Source organism: Bos taurus, chromosome 1 (genome assembly GCF_002263795.3).
Source record: "Bos taurus isolate L1 Dominette 01449 registration number 42190680 breed Hereford chromosome 1, ARS-UCD2.0, whole genome shotgun sequence".
NCBI lineage: Eukaryota > Metazoa > Chordata > Mammalia > Artiodactyla > Bovidae > Bos > Bos taurus.
Window position 1 is genome coordinate 33,879,494 of NC_037328.1, and position 12,753 is coordinate 33,892,246.

The 12,753-nt window shown below is 38.3% G+C and overlaps 1 protein-coding gene across 5 annotated transcripts in view; it reads left to right on the plus strand.

The window, feature by feature from the left end:
* Positions 1 to 12,753, plus strand: part of CADM2 (cell adhesion molecule 2) — a 1,275,593-nt gene that overhangs the window by 1,052,335 nt on the left and 210,505 nt on the right. The gene's annotated exons all lie outside the window — the stretch shown is intronic.

Sequence of the window (12,753 nt, forward strand, 5' to 3'; positions counted from 1 at the left end):
TACTAACAAATAACTTCTTAGCTATATTGATGAAAAACAGTTTTGAAAATATTGCAGCAGGATGTTGAAAAGAAGATTGATTTATGTTGAAAGGAAGATTTATTATAATGATAAGAATATAATATTTTTTAGTTGTTATAGAATATCTTTTTTTATGATTTTTATTAGGCTATGAGGTGGACATAGATAATCAGACACATACAAAATATCACTCTTAAGGAACTTAAAGTAAATAAGAGACTATATTAACATAGAATTATAATATAAAAATTGATATATCACAAATTAAAACTACATTTAAAAAATAAGAGAAATAGAGCATCTTAATGGGATTCATAACTTCTGTGCAGAGTTGTTTGATAGAGACAGTTTTTCAAGATAAAGAAGACATGGAATTGTCACTTTTGTAGGGGGACACCCCAGACAGAAGGAGCCGTGAGAACAGGGGACCAGAATAGGACAAGTTTGTAGGTGTTCTGGTAACGACTTACATTTAGCTGAGAAGGCATGGATGAGCAGAATAGGTATGGACGAGCAAAAACCAGAATGTATTTATGTTTGTAGAAATACTCTTTTTCTGGGCCCACTCACCCTGTACACTGAGACTATCTTCCTTTTGCTGAAGCTGGTTCTCTGATCTTTGTCCTCCTCTGCTTATAGCTGCCAGTCTATGCATGGCTTATCCCCATGTTCAAAGTTTCTAAAATAGTTTTCTCAACTCATTAGATTCCTATTTAATTACTTGCTCTGCCTGGCTCTGATTTAAGAATTTTTCACTGCATTATTATTCACTTGTTTTCATGTTCCTTTGCAATTATCACTTACATATTTTATATCTGTACGTTTAATCTCCTCCAAATAAATTGCAAGCTCTTAAAAATCACTACAGGCACTTACTACTTCTTTGGAACTTCCTCTATACATATTCAGTGTTTTGAACAAATGTTTTAATTAATTTTGTATTTGGAAGAAACATATACTAGAAGAAAGAATCCACATCTGAGGTATTTGTTTTTGGTTGTTTTCCTTATTTGTCTCTATTTCTTTGTGCTTCCTCACACTAGGACTCTTTTACTCTTTCTCTGCCTGAATATTTAAATATGTATATAAACATATATCGGAGAAGGCAATGGCACCCCACTCCAGTACTCTTGCCTGGAAAATCCCATGGATGGAGGAGCCTGGTAGGCTGCAGTCCATGGGGTTGCTAAGAGTCGGACACGACTGAGCGACTTCACTTTCTCTTTTCACTTTCATGCACTGGAGAAGGAAATGGCAACCCACTCCAGTGTTCTTGCCTGGAGAATCCCAGGGACGGGGAAGCCTGGTGGGCTGCCGTCTCTGGGGTCACACAGAGTCGGACACGACTGAAGTGACTTAGCATAGCATAGCATAGCATAAACATATATACACACACATGCATGAGCACAAATATAACATGTTCAAATAGTTATGTCAAGGAGGGATAATATCTAAGCGGGATAATGTATAACTTTTTATATAATCAAACTATCAGTTCCTTTATTTCTCTTTTAGGTAAAGACAGCATCTTAGGAAGCTAGAAACATAAGGTGTCCTTAAAACCACCAATACAATACTTTTATATATGTATAACAGGTAACAACTATATGTCTAAGACAGTGTTTGTGTCTTTGTGCCATCAATCACCTCCTTCTTTTATTAGTCTCAGATAGAAGATAAACAACAAGACTGACAGTTTTGTGTCCTTTGCTGTTTTGTGTCACCATCACAGACAAAGGGTATTATGTCATCATTTAAATCTGTCACATTTGGTGTATTCTTCTATTTGTCTTTAAGACTATTTTCCTCATAATCTTTATAAATTATGAAAACATTTTATTATATATTATTTTGTCAGAGAAATATTTTCCTACAGTATGTTGTTTTCAACCACAGATGAGAGCATTTATGTTGCTGCCAAAGCCTGCAGAATATAGAGGTGTTTTGCTTTAAAGAAATATTTCTTAAATAAATGAAAGCTTAAATAAGATATGGATTTTACTTTTCAAAATTCTATCTTACAATAAAGTTGTAAAAAAGTTCTACATTTGTGTAACATGTAAACCAAACAAAAATTTTAATACTTTTGTCATAAACCCACAAAGTGTTTAGTGCTACAACAAGAAATACTTTTTTAAAATTTAAATTATATTTAATTTATGGGAGGTGGGATATTTCTTTGAATAACATATATTTGTTCAGAAAATGGATATCTGAGCTGTAATAGTGATAAAATGGTAAAGTAGAAAGTATAAGAAGACTTTAATATGATTAATAAGATTATAGTAACTTCCTCCTTTTTTTTCTTTCTATTTTCTGGAGTGTCATCTACTTTTGTCCTGCTTCCATATATTACAATGAGATTTTTATGGTGTGTTTATTGCCAAAAAGCAGCCTAAATAAATGAAGTGTCCCTATAATTAGTTAATAACCAATTTCAATAACCATATAATAAAGTACCAAAATATGCATTGCTATTTATTCTGTATTTTTTAAAGTTTAATATTTTTAATATAGATGTGTTAGTTGATGGAATGAAAAAATTCAGAAAAGTACAAAGAAGCAGGAAAATAAGTCATCCAAAATTCAAACATTCCATTAGGTACTTTAAAATTGTATTTTATCATGAAATTGATACCATACTGAACATTTAATTTTGAGTTCTTTTGTTTTCAATTAGGTTTATATAATTTCTCTTTGTTAAAGGTCTTCATGTATATAATTTGAAGGCCTTTTCATACACCATCAAAGTTTGTTACCTAATATTGGATAGTAAGTTTATTTATAATTTTTTGTTATTATAAATAATGTTATAACGACTAGTTTTTCTGCATAAATCTTGGTTAAAATTGAAATGACTTTCACTTGGATGGAGAGGCTAGGTCAGTATTCCCCTATAATAGACAACTTTTTCTCTTAATTTTCTTCCTTTCTACAACAAAATATTTTCAAATGGTTTCCTTAAGAAAAGGAAATACATGATAGTTTACTAAGACCTTGCATATCTAGCATTTTTTTCTATTGTAATATCACGTGGGAGACAAATTGGTTGGGTTATACAGTTTTTGTTTTATAGCCTTTCATTCTCAAAGTTGTAATGAGATTGCTCTTTTGTTTCAGAGATTGAATTACTTGTAGAATAAAAACACAGGTTAATTTTAGCCACAGAAATTATTCTGCAAGTATAGATACAGTTGTCAGTGCATTATTTTTCTTACTAATTTCTCTCTGCTGGTACAGTCACACATATACACACACCACCAGTAACAAAAAAGCTCTATGTGTAATTACCCCTGTTGCTTGTATTGCCTTTTCTTCTGCATTCTGATAGATCTCAAGATGGTCATCTAACATCATTATTTCCATTTTCACTATATTTATAATAACTCACCTTCCAGAACAGGGGACGTAGACATATGGGTTTGATCCCTGGGTCAAAAAGATCCCCTGGAGAAGGGCATGGCAGCTTACCCCAGTATTCTTGCCTGAAGAATCCCATGGACAAAGGAGCCTGGCAGTCTACAGTTCATAGGGTCAGAGAGAGTTGACCATTACTTAATGACTTAGCATCCATGCATGCATATAATTTGTACTACTGCCTTTACTTTGGACTTGAATTCTTTTGTATTTTAAATCTATCTTGTTGCTTCTCAGCCTTTTGGCGAGGAGCAACTGTATTTAAATCCATCTTCATCTTCATTTTTTTTATTGTATCCTGTTTTCCGTATATTTCATATTCTTTTCCCCAATAACTTTCTTCCTTTTGTACTGTTTGTGTTTTCTTACAGCCTACTGAGGTTTCTTAACACCTGTCTAATATTTTTTTCTGGTTTCTATAACAAATCCTGCAGTAATTCTTTGGCATTACGTCCCTTTCTTTTGATCAATAGTGTTTTTCATTGGAATCATATTATTTTTAACAAACTCACAAATTTCAGAAGTTAAAGGCAATGGAATTTTACTTTTCTCTGAAGTACTCTGTACAAAAGTTTTTTTTTAATCGTCTGTGACCTTTTACTCTGTGAGGACTCAGGGATCCACAATTCTTCAGTTTTGTGGCATTTTCCTTTTCCAGTGCTTTGAAAACATCCACTTCAAAACAGAAGGAATATTACCATATGTAAAATAGATAGCCAATGAGAATTTGCTGTATGACTCAGGGAACTCAAACCAGGGATCTGTAACAACCGGGAGGGGTGGGATGGGGAGGGAGGTGGTAGTGAGATTCAAGAAGAAGGTGACAAATGTATACCTATGGCTGATTTATGTTGATGTTTGGCAGAAACTAACACAATTCTGTAAAGCGTTATCCTTCAATTAAAAAAAAAAAGGAATAAAAGAAGCTCTGCCAACTTCTTAAAAGCCTCAGTAATGAAGTGAAATATATCACTTCATTCACATTTCATTGGCTTTGCTGTGCTGTGCTTAGTCACTCATTATATCCGACTATGACCCCATGGACTGTAGCCCACCAGGCTCTTCTGTCCATGGGGATTCTCTAGGCAAGAATACTGGAGTGGGTTGCCATGCCTTCTTCCAGGGGATCTTCCCAACCCAGGGATCTAACCCAGGCTTCCCATATTGCAGGCAGATTCTTTACTGTCTGAGCCACCAGTAAAGCACCTTTCATTGGCTAAATCTAGTCAAATTGTTTTAATCCAAAATAAGATGTTGTTGAGACAACACCTGCACTGGGCAACTACCTTCTTGATTTAAATATGCAAAGCAGAACACTTTCTTTTGGTAGAAAACTAGTCACGTTAGCCTCTGTCATTTCTTCACAGGGAGAGTTCTACCCAGATCCAATGCATGAGGCCATTCAACATCTAAATATTTCTCTCAATTCCCTTCTTATTCTACAACTGGATGGTAGATAAATATGTTATCATCTAACACAGTTCTTAGTCTCTAACTTGCTTAATCACAGGTAGCCTTGTTGATCTTAGATGGTATCTCAACTGACCTAATTTATCTGGGATCTCAGTACCACTGAAGTCTTCCTGGCATAATTATAAAACTCTCCCTGTCTCTATCTTCTTCCTACATTTAACTTGTAAATTCTGAACCTCCTTGTGGAAACCCTGCTACTACCAAGTTGGACGTCAGGATATTGCTTTTAGTTTGCCAAACTGGTTATTATAACATAAGATCTCTAGGACTCAGTGGAAACATAATTCTGGCTGATTAAAAAAGTAGGAATTACTTAGTAATTGAAGATCATTTTGGTGTCTCCAGCAGAGAAATCCCAGAAAGTATTCCCACAGTAAGACTGCTCCAAGTGTGTTGTAGAAGGTAAGGAAATACAGTTTTGTAGCAGATTATATCTAAAACACATATTTTTCTTATTCTCTCCTGCATTGGAAGGCTGTTTTATACACTCTTCCCTTTCATATGGTACTCATTATCTCAGTGAAAGCTCTCCAAGAGAGAGCCAGGATCTTTTCCACAGGGTAGGCTGGTTGTTGGGCAGCCTCAGTCTCCAAAGCCAAGTCAAGCTCAAAGCTGTAAGTCCAGATCTCAGAGCTTCGTAGGAAAGCTGGGGAGTCAGGAAGTACAGGAGTCTTTGAAGCAGTGCATGTCACACTATGGATCTCCCTCCTGAGAATTAGCAAGAGTAATGTGTGGTTGTACTTTCTCTATGGGTTTCAGAAGGCACCTCCACAGTGTATCTCAATTCAACCCAGCTACAAAGTAGGAGTTCAAGGTTACTGCTGAACTATTGTATTTAATGCAATAAAACACAATGTACTCTTTTATTATAGATTTAACATGATATGTCTAATTTGATGTATACTTTTTCTCATCTTTTCAGTAGTGGAATATTACTTGTATGAATTACTGACAAAAAGTCTCTTTCCATACTCACTCCTAAAAGCCTTTTATCAAATTAGCTTTCATCAGTCACTCTTCATGTGCCCTAGGCTTCTCAGCTTCAATCATTTTAGTTACACAATGGATATTTTTCCTACTTTATTTTAAATTGCCTTATTTATTTTATGATCATTTATATACACATTGTATATCCATATTGTATGTGCTTATATAAATTACATGAGCTTATATATACAATATAAATTATTGTATACATATAAAATTATATGTGTGTATATATATATAGTAGAATCTAAACATGTGAAAATTTTCTAAAATGTTAAACTTTAGTTGCAGTGACTAAAGTGAAAGTGAAAGTGAAGTCGCTCAGTCCTGTCCGACTCTTTGCGATCCCATGGACTGTAGCCTATCAGGCTCCTCTGTCCATGGGATTTTCCAGGCAGTAGTCCTAGAGTCGATTGCCATTTCCTTCTCCAGGGGATCTTCCCAACCCAGGGATCGAACCCCGGTCTCGATGCCATCCAGCCATCTCATCCTCTGTCGTCCCCTTCTCCTCCTGCCCCCAATCCCTCCCAGCATTAGAATCTTTTCCAATGAGTCAACTCTTCACATGAGGTGGCCAAAGTACTGGAGTTTCAGCTTTAGCATCATTCCTTCCAAAGAAATCCCAGGGCTGATCTCCTTCAGAATGGACTGGTTGGATCTCCTTGCAGTCCAAGGAACTCTCAAGAGTCTTCTCCAACACCACAGTTCAAAAGCATCAATTCTTCAGTGCTCAGCCTTCTTCACAGTCCAACTCTCACATCCATACATGACCGCTGGAAAAACCATAGCCTTGACTAGACGAACCTTTGTTGGCAAAGTAGTGTCTCTGCTTTTGAATATGCTATCTAGGTTGGTCATAACTTTCCTTCCAAGGAGTAAGGGTCTTTTAATTTCATGGCTGCAGTCACCATCTGTAGTGATTTTGGAGCCCAGAAAAATAAAGTCTGACACTGTTTCCACTGTTTCCCCATCTATTTCCCATGAAGTGCTGGGACCAGATGCCATGATCTTCGTTTCCTGAATGTTGAGCTTTAAGCCAACTTTTTCACTCTCCACTTTCACTTTCATCAAGAGGCTCTTCAGTTCCTCTTCACTTTCTACCATAAGGGTGGTGTAATCTGTGTATCTGAGGTTATTGATATTTCTCCCGGCAATCTTGATTCCAGCTTGTGTTTCTTCCAGTCCAGCATTTCTCATGATGTACTCTGCATAGAAGTTAAATAAACAGGGTGATAATATACAGCCTTGAAGTACTCCTTTTCCTATTTGGAATCAGTCTGTTGTTCCATGTCCAGTTCTAACTGTTGCTTCCTGACCTGCATACAAATTTCTCAAGAGGCAGATCAGGTGGTCTGGTATTCCCATCTCTTTCAGAATTAGCAGACTTCTAAATGCTAGCATATTATTGAATACTAATTAGAGCTTTTCAAAAACCAATGTTCATACTGTTCATGGGGTTCTCAAGGTGAGATTACTGAAGTTGTTTGCCATCCCCAGTGGACCACATTTTGTCAGAACTCTCCACTATGACACGTCCACCTTGGGTGGCCCTCCACGGCATGGCTCAATGTTTCATTGAGTTAGACAAGGCTGTGGAACATGTGATCAGTTTGATTAGTTTTCTGTGATTATGGCTCTCACTCTGTCTGCCCTCTGATGGATAAGGGTAAGAAGTTTATGGAAGTTTCCTGATGGAAGTGACTGGCTGGATCTTGTTCTGATGGGTGGGGCCATGCTCAGTAAATCTTTAATCCAGTTTTCTGTTGATGGGCAGGGCTGTGTTCCCTCCCTGTTGTTTGACCTGAGGCCAAACTATGGTAGGGGTAATGAAGATAATGGCGACCTCTTTCAAAAGGACTTGTGCACACACTGTTGTGTTCGGTGCTCCTGACGCTGCAGCAGACCACTGTCGACCCACACCTCCACAGGAGATGCCTGGACACTCACAGGCAAGTCTGGCTCAGTCTCTTGTGGGGACATGGAGATACTGTTCCTTTCTCCTGGTGCACACAAGGTATTGTTTGTGCCCTCCAAAAGTCTGTTTCCCCAGTCCTGTGGAAGTTCTGTAATTAAATCACACTGGCCTCCAAAGTCAAATTCCCTGGAGGTTTTCAGTCCCTTTGCTGGATCCCCAGGTTGGGAAATCTGTTGTGGGTACTAGAACTTTCTTAACAGAGCAATAATTTCCTTGGTGTAATTGTTCTGCAGTTTGTGGCTTGTCTGACTTAGTCTCTCTGTGGTCTCTTGGTACTGGTGTGCACAACGTTTTGTTTGAGCCCTCCTAGTGTCTCTGGCTGGAGAAGGCAATGGAACCCCACTCCAGTACTCTTCCCTGGAAAATGCCATGGACGGAGGAGGCTGGTGGGCTGCAGTCCATGTGGTTGCTAAAGAGTCAGACACGACTGAGCAACTTCACTTTCACTTTTCATTTTCATGCAATGGAGGAGGAAATGGCAACCCTCTCCAGTGTTCTTGCCTGGAGAATCCCAGGGACGGGGGAGCCTGGTGGGCTGCCGTCTATGGGGTCACACAGAGTTGGACATGACTGAAGCGACTTAGCAGCAGCAGCAGTATCTCTGGCGAGTATAGGGTTTGACTCTAAGGGTGATTTTGCCCCTCCGACTGGATGCTGTAAAGAACAAGATTGCATAGAAACCTGGAATGTTAAGTCCATGAACCAAGGTAAGTTAGAAGTGGTCAAACAGAAGATGGCAAGAGTGAACATCAACATTTTAGGAATCAGGGGACGAAAATGGACTGGAATGGGTGAATTTAAGTCAGATAACCATTATATCTACTACTGTGGGCAAGAACCCCTTAGAAGAAATGGAGTAGCCCTCATAGTAAACAAAAGAGTCTGAAATCCAGTACTTGGGTGCAATCCCAAAAATGACAAAATGATTTCTGTTCATTTCCAAAGCAAACTATTCAAAATCACAGTAATCCAAGTCTATGCTTAACCACTAATCCCAAAGAAGCTGAAGTTGAACGGTTCTATGAAGACCTACAAGACCTTCTAAAAAAGTGAAAATCACTCAGCTGTGTCTAAATGTTTGTGACCCCGTGGACTATAAAGTTCATGGAATTCTCCAGGCCAGAATACTGGAGATGGTAGCCTTTGCCTTCTGCAGGAGATCTTCCCAGCCCAGTGACTGAACCCAGGTCTCCCACACTGCAGACGGATTCTTTACCTCCTGAGTCACAAGGGAAGCTCAAGAATACTGGAGTGGGTAGCCTATCGATTCTCCAGTTGATCTTCCTGACCCAGGAATCAAACCGGAGTCTCTTGCATTGCAGGAAGATTCTTTACCAACTGAGCTATCAGGGAAGCCTGATAGCAAGACCTTCTAGAATGAATGCCAAAAAAAAGATGTTCTTTTCAACATAGGAGAAAGAAATGCAAAGTAGGAAATCAAGAGATACCTGGAGACAGGCACATTTGGCCTTGGAGTACAAAATGAAGAGGGCAAAGGCTAACAGAGCTTTGCCAAGAGGACACATTGGTCACAGCAAACACCCTCTTCCAACAACACAAGAGATGACTCTACAGATGGACATCACCAGATGGTCAATACTGTTATATTGATTTAATTCTTTGCAGTCAAAGATAGAGAAGATCTAGACAGTCAGGAAAAATAATACCAGGAGCTTACTGAGGCTCAGATCATGTATTCTTTATTGCCACATTCAGACTTAAATTGCAGAATGTAGGGAAATCCACTAGACTATTCAGGTATGACCTAAATCAAATCCCTTATGACTATACAGTGAAAGTGATAAATAGATTCGAGGGATTAGATTTGATAGACAGAATCCCTGAAGAACTATGGATGGACTTTGTGACATTGTACAGGAGGCAGTAATCAAACCATTCCCAAGAAAAAGAAATGCAAAAAGCGAAAGTGTTGTATGAGGAGGCCTTACAAATAGCTGAGAAGAGAAGAGAAGCTAAAGGCAAAGGAGAAAAGGAAAAACGTATTCATCTGAATGCAGACTTCCAAATAACAGCAAGGAGAGTTGAGAAAGCCTTTATCAGTGGTCAATGCAAATAATTGGAGGAAAACAACAGAATGGAAAAGACTACAGATCTCTTCAAGAAAATTAAAAATACAAAGGGAATATTTCATGCAAAGATGGGCACAATAAAGGACAGAAATGGTGTGGACCTAAAAGAAGCAGAAAATATTAAGAAGAGGTGGCAAGAATGCACAAAAGACCTATATAAAAAAGATCATAGATCTGTATAACCACGATGGTGTGATCACTCCCCTAGAGCCAGACATCCTGGAGTGTGAAGCCAAGTGGACCTTAGAAAGCATCACTATGAAAAAAAAAAAAAAAAGAAAGAAAGTATCACTATGAACAAAATTAGTGGAGGTGATGGAATTCCAGCTGAGCTATTTCAAAACTTAAAAAATGCTGCTGCTAAAGTGCTGTACTCAATATCTCAGCAAATTTGAAAAACTCAGCAGTGGCCACAAGATTGGAAAAGGTCAGTTTTCATTCCAATCCCAAATAAAGGCAATGCAAAGAATGTTCAAACTACTGTGCAAGTGCACTCATCTCACACAGTAGCAAAAATACTCAAAATTATCCAATTTAGGCTTCAATAGTATGTAAACCAGAAGTTCCAGATGTTCAAGCTGGATTTATAAAAGGCAGATGAACCAAAGATCAAATTGCCAACATCTGTTGGATCATAGAGAAAGCACGACAGCTCCAGAAAATTATCTACTTCTTATTTATTGACTACACCAAATCCTTTGTGTGGATCACAAAAAACTGTAGAAAATTCTTCAAGAGATGCAAATACCAGACCACCTTACCTACTCCTGAGAAATCTGTATGCAGGTCAAGAAGCAACAGTTAGAACTGGCCATGGAACAACAGACTGGTTCCAAGTTGGGAAAGGAGTACATCAAGGCTGTATATTGTCACCCTGATTATTTAACCTATATGCAGAATACATCATGGGAAATGCCAGGCTGGATGAAACACAAGCTGGAATCAAGACTGCTGGAAGAAATGTCAATAATCTCAGATAAGCAGATGACACCACCTTTACAGTAGAAAGCAAAGAGGAACTAAAGAGCCTCTTGATGAAAGTGATATAGGAGAGTGAAAAAGCTGGCTTGAAACTCAACATTCAAAAAACTAAGATCATGGCATCCAGTCCCATCACTTCATGGCAAACAGATGGGGAAACAGTGACAGACTTTATTTTCTTGGGCTCCAAAATCACTGCAGATGGTAACTGCTGCCTTGAAATAAAAAGTTGTTTGTTCCTTGGAAGAAAAGTTATTATCAACCTAGTGAAGAGGAACTAAAAAGCCTCTTGATGAAAGTGAAAGAGGAGAGCAAAACAGTTGGCTTAAAGCTCAACATTCAGAAAACTAAGATCATGGCATCTGGTCCCATCACTTCATGGGAAATAGATGGGGAAACAGTGGAAACAGTGTCAGATTTTTTTTTGGGGGGGGGGCTCCAAAATCACTGCAGATGGTGACTGCAGCCATGAAGTTAAAAGATGCTTACTCCTTGGAAGGAAAGTTATGACCAACCTAAATAGCATATTGAAAAGCAGAGACATTACTTTGCCAACAAAGGTCCATCTAGTCAAGGCTATGGTTTTTCCTGTGGTCATGTATGGATGTGAGAGTTGGACTGTGAAGAAAGCTGAGGGCCAAAGAATTGATGCTTTTGAACTGTGGTATTGGAGAAACCTCTTGAGACTCCCTTGGACTGCAAGGAGATCCAATCAGTCCATTCAAAAGGAGATCAATCCTGGGTGTTCTTTGGAAGGACTGATGCTAAAGGTGAAACTCCAATACTTTGGCCACCTCATGGGAAGAGTTGACTCATTGGAAAAGACTCTGATGCTGTGAGGGATTGGGGACAGGAGGAGAAGGGGACGACAGAGGATGAGATGGCTGGATAGCTTCACTGATTCAATGGACATGAGTTTGGGTGAACTCTGGGAGTTGGTGATGGACAGGGAGGCCTGGCATGCTGCAATTCATGGGGTTGCAAAGAGTCAGACACTACTGAGAGACTGAACTGAACTGAAACAGTATATTAAAAACAAAGACATTACTTTGCCAACAAAGGTCCATCTAGTCAAAGCTATGGTTTTTCCAGTAGTCATGTATAGGTGTAAGAGTTGGACCATAAAGAAAGCTGAGTGCCAAATAATTATTGCTTTTGAACTGGGGTGTTGGAGAAGACTCTTGAAAGTCAGTTGGACTGCAAGGAGATCAAACCTGTCAATCCTAAAGGAAATCAGTCCTGAATATTCATTGGAAGGACTGATGCTGGAACTCCAATATTTTGGCCACCTGATGGGAAGAACTGACTCATTGCAAAAGACCCTGATTCTGGGAAAGATTGAAGGCCGGAGGAGAAGGGGATGACAGAGGATGAGACGGTTGGATGGCATCATTGACTTGTTGGACAAGAGTTTGAGCAAGCTCTGTGAGTTGGTGATGGACAGGAAGCTCTGGTGATAGCAAATTGTTGGACATAACTGAGCACCTGAACTGAACGGAAAAACTAATTTAGATAACTAAAGTAAACAATAATCAAATTGTATGATGTAAAGACAGAAAAATTAATGCCTTAATTTAAACATAGAATTTAGGATGTCACTTTTTAATTCTACATAGTAAATTGTGATTTATTTTTTACTAGGCTGAGATTTATTATATCTCCTCTGAATGTTGATTTATATAACAAGACATTTTAAAAACAATGTTCATGGTCAATATTTATTGGATGATTTTTCAGAGATAATATTTAATTTCTAAAGATTCACATAAACCTCCTCCACACAAGAAGGGGAAAAAACAGTATCAAGCA